The following is a 5,062-nucleotide window of genomic DNA, read 5'->3' on the forward strand; positions in this document are numbered from 1 at the left end:
GTGAAGTTCTAGAATAGGGAGAACTAACCTGTAATGGTAGAAATCAGATCAGTGTCTGTCTGAGGTCGGGTTGGAAGAGACACAGAAGAACGTTTTGGGGTGATGGCAATGTGTTATATCTTGATTGTGCTGGTGGCTTATGGCAGGAGCACACATTTGTCAAAAGTCATCAATCTGTACACTTAGAGTGGGTACATTTTTTTTTTTTAAAGATTTTATTTATTTATTTATTTTTTCCCCAAAGCCCCAGTAGATTGCCGTATGTCATAGCTGCACATCCTTCTAGTTGCTGTATGTGGGACGCAGCCTCAGCATGGCCAGAGAAGCGGTGCGTCGGTGCGCACCTGGGATCTGAACCCGGGCCGCCAGCAGCGGAGCGCACGCACTTAACCGCTAAGCCACGGGGCCAGCCCAGAGTGGGTGCATTTTATGTATATAAATTGTACCTCAATAAAATTGATTTAAAAAGAAAAAAGTAATGTTGGTTTGTACTGAAATTCTTTTGAGGATGAAAGAGAGAGAGACTTTCTTGAAATCATCATTACGCATCTCTCTGTCTCCAAGTCTCTGGGCAAGTTTCTCTCCTCTTCCTCGTCCTTCATCCTCTTGTTCTCCCACACTCCACACTGGTCGCCTCTCTTTATCACTCGCCTCTTTCGCATTCTTTATGAAATAATTTGGCTTGCTCCTATCAATTTGAGTTTGATGTCTGAAGGAGGCTTTTGTGCATAAAATCAATATCCTTGAGTTTGAATTTATGTCCACTTTATTAAGACTTTAAATGAAAAAAACTTTTTCCTTTTACACCTTCAGGTTCAACTTACACATTTTGTTATTCTATTTGTACATTTAATAATTTGAGTATAAAAATAAGAATAATCACTTTCACTTGTTCTTTAATTAATATTCAATTATCTCATAATTTTGAGAAGTTAAATTTGCCTAAGTGATGAACACTAATTACAAACCTGATTAATTAAATTTCCAAACATTTCCAGTGCCTGCTGGGACTGACTGACAACTCTAACAAATAATAGCTTAATATGTGTTAAAACAGCTCCGGTAAACCTAATAAACCAAATATACAAATGTAGTAATTCAAGTTCTTTTCAATTTTATAGTAGTGTTTACAAATTTAATTGAATTTCTTAAACCTTTTAAATTAAAATCACATCTAAAAATAAATTATACCTTTAAATTGAAATTACAAGACTAATCTGTCAGATTCCCTAATGTCAAATTCTCTTAAACATTAGGGACATTCAAAATATGTAATACAAACACATTATTATCCTGAATGATTATAAAACATTTCTAAATTTAACACAAAATTGTAAATACTGTGGGTTCGATTACTTCACCATTTCTATATTTCTTTTTTTACCTTCTGGATTGTGGAGTCATCTACCAAACTGTTTAATCATGTCAGGTGGACTGAGAATTTCTAAATCAAAAACATCAAGACTGAGATTCAGGGTTGGAGATTCAAGACTGAGGTTTGGGACCACTTTTCCTGTGGTTGACCCTGTCTGCTTTGTCAGCAGAGACCCCGAGCTCACCCCTTTCAGTGGGAATTTGTTTTATAATTCAATATGTCTGATTGTTTGCTCACGATTAGGTTCAGGGTTAAGTCTTTTTGGTGAGACTACTACATGGGTGATGATATACGTTTCCCATTGTGTCACATCAGGAGCATAGTATGTCATTCTGTCTCATTATTGATCACTTAGTTAATGCAGTGTCTGCCAGAGCTCTCCATCATATAGGCAATATGCTATGCTTTTTGCTTTGGAATTTGTTAAAGGTATGTGTTTACGTTCTCATTTTCAGCCTTTTCATGCTTATTGCTTCATGTCTCTTGTTGAGCAAAGACAGTTACAAAGCACATAAGCTGAGTATGCACTCCTTGAATTCTACCACCGTACAGCTGGTAATGCAACCATTTCTCCATCCAGTTCAAACTCCTCTGTTCCATCCAGCAAGAAAAGATACATTAGTGGTTTCCATGGAGATTCTTCAAGGCAGGATAGAGAGTTTCCCCACGGTGCATCGAAAATCTCTCCCCAGTAACCACAGTACGTGTTCTGATCAATTCCAGATCATACTGGTAGGTGATATCTTTAGTTCTCTCTTTTAAGTGGGTTTCTTGCTGAAAAGCACAGAATCTGAGATCACAACAGCTCTAACACAGGGGCCAGAGCATCACTTAGCAGGAATATTGGTCATTTCCCACTCACTTTTATTCACACTGTGATTTTCCACAATTACTGGAGACCCATCTACTGTGTCAGAAGGGAGTTTTATGCAAAATGTTATTACCAAAAGCTGCAACTGAAACAAAGCACCTGCTAATCTGCCTCACAGCCACTGTTCCAGACCTTGGAAAGTGACTCTACTAGAGGTTCAGTATTATCACATAACTGCAGTGTGGACCACGACTGCTGAGCATAAGACAACAGGCTCACCCTTGTCTGCTCATCCTTCTCAGTGTCATGCCTTTCAGCAGTCCTCTGATTAAATTCTCTGCCTACACTCTTTGCTCCAGATTATAGTTGTAGCCTTCACGTCAAACCAAAGATGGCTTTATGTGGACGAAAAGCATCAGGGTCTTTGGAAATCTTGCTGTGACTGGACCAGTAAAAGTAATTCCAGATCTGAAGGCAGCTTGAAGTTAGCTTGGCTTTTTTTTTCGGTGAGCAAGATTGGCCCTGAGCTAGCATCTGTGCCCATCTTCCTCTAATTGTCTGTGGGTTGCCACCACAGCATGGCTGACGAGTGGTGAGTATGTCTGTGCCTGGGACCCAAAACTGCGAACCCCAGACCGCAGAAGCGGAGTGCACCGAACTTAACCACTATGCGCCACCGGGGGGCCCCCAAAGTTGGCTTGTTTTTACTGATTCCTTTTTGTGTTTTTCAGAGAAACTTGACCTCCTGTTCTAAAGATGTCATTATCAGGAGTTACAACTGTCCAACCTTATGCAAATCAGCTGGTGGGCTGCACAGCTTATGAACTTTTTGTATCTGTGGTTGTACAAACAGAGAAGTAAAGGCTACAAGGCTCTTCAGAAGGTGCTTTACTGGAAATCATCGTCTCCTCTTTAGTCATCCCAAGAGCATCCACTTTGATGTGGTTGAGAAATATTGTGAAGGTGATTCTGGGTTGAACTCTAGCCACAGCTCAGCGGCTTTGCCAACTGTCCCCTCATTTTCCACTCCTGAGAACACCTATCAGTAGGTCCAGTGCCAGCGGCGTGAAAGCTTTCTGGTGGAATTGTGCCCATCAATCTTTTGGCATTTTGATTCTTCACAATTGAAGAGATTGGCAAAACTCAACAATTCTCTGCGTTTATTATTTTTTAATTATGTATTTTTGACATTGTTGCAACACATCTTCTACTTGTAGGAAGGACATTGTTTCATAAAACTGTTCTACAGTGCTCTCATTTATTGCCAAGTTACTGTGTGTGCCTAAGTTTCTCTTACCTGTTAGGTAGTGTAGTGACACCAACAGTCCCTAGGTGTGAGTGTGTCTGCTGTCACTATTTCACTCACGAATGTGGCCTGAAATAAGAACTACACACTGCAAGAACCACCTTATGACAAGGGACTTCAGTGCCTTCAACAGCAAACACCATGCCAGTGAGGAACTGCTCTTTGTTAAAGAGTTTTAAATGTTAAATGTTTAAATGTTAAATGGTAAATGTTAAAGAGTTTTAAATTCACTTAACATAATGCCCTCCAGTAAAGACACAGCATATTTAAGATTGATCTCTTCTTGTGATGGACATGACTGTATTCTATGAATATCTTTAGGAACAGATTGGAAAAATCAGTCTTTCTAATGAAAGACTCAGGATCAACTGAATGATCCCCGAGTAAAGAAAGGAGGAACTCCATGTGATCTCGTCTGCAGCTCAGAACTGAGGCTGGCATACCCACCACCCTAGGTCATCCTGAGTTCTTTAGGTACCAAAATGGACTATGGAGTTTGTATTAGAGTTCTTCAGAAAAACAGAACCAATGAGATATATATACACAAGAAGAGATTTATTGGGGCCGGCCTGGTGGCACAAGTGGTTAAGTGTGTGTGCTCCGCTGCGGTGGCCCAGGGTCCGCCGGTTCGGATCCCGGGCACACACCGACCCCCTGCTTGTCAAGCCATGCTGTGGCGGCGTCCCATATAAAGTGGAGGAAGATGGGCATGGATGTTAGCCCAGGGCCACTCTTCCTGGGCAAAAAGAGGAGGATTGGCAGATGTTAGCTCAGGGCCAATCTTCCTCATACACACAAAAAAAGAGATTTATTATAGGAATTGGCTCACATAATTATGGAGGCCGAGAAGTCGCACCATCTGCTGTCTGCAAGCTGGAGAACCAGGAAAGCTGGTGGTGTAATGTAGTCTGAACCTGAAGGCCTGAGAACCAGCGGAGTCAATGATGTAACTCTGAGTTCCAAGGCCTGAGAACCAGGAGTGCCCATGTCAGAGGGCAGAAGACAGATGTCTCATCTTAGAGAAAGTGAATTCGCCCTTCCTCCATATTGTGTTCTATTCAGGTCCTCAACGGATTGGAGGATGCCCACTGCGTTGGGGAGGGTGATCTTCTTTACTCAGTCTACTGATTCGAATGCTCATAGACACATTTAGAAATAATATTTTACCAGCGATCCCTTAGCCCAGTCAGGTTGACACATAGGATTAACCATCACAGAGTTTTTCAACACAGCCTGAAGACATGCTGTTCAGATTTGCAATCGTGTAGCACGAGTGAAAGAGAAAAACATCTGAGATCGAGTCCTGGAGTGGTGCCAGTTCAGCATCATATTAGACCTGGAACCCATATATTACTTTTATAACCAGAAAAAAATTATATTTTCATTTTGAAAAACATGTAACATTTACTATTTTTGTAAACGATGGGAAAATGCAAAGAAGAAAACAAAAATCACCCAAATCTCATCATCCTGAGAAAAGCAGCTGGCACTTTGCTGCAACTTGCGATGTCTTTCAATGCATGTAGCATTGGTTCTCAAATTTTGGCGTGCATCAGAATAACTGGAGCAC

General features: G+C 41.0%; 1 pseudogene; it reads right to left on the bottom strand.

The window, feature by feature from the left end:
* Positions 1–1,899: 1,899 nt before the first annotated feature.
* LOC131417936 (kelch repeat and BTB domain-containing protein 2-like) lies at positions 1,900–3,671 on the bottom strand (annotated as a pseudogene).
* Between the last annotated feature and the right edge of the window lie 1,391 nt (positions 3,672–5,062).

The sequence above is a fragment of the Diceros bicornis genome, chromosome 18, assembly GCF_020826845.1.
Source record: "Diceros bicornis minor isolate mBicDic1 chromosome 18, mDicBic1.mat.cur, whole genome shotgun sequence".
Classification (NCBI taxonomy): Eukaryota; Metazoa; Chordata; class Mammalia; order Perissodactyla; family Rhinocerotidae; genus Diceros; species Diceros bicornis.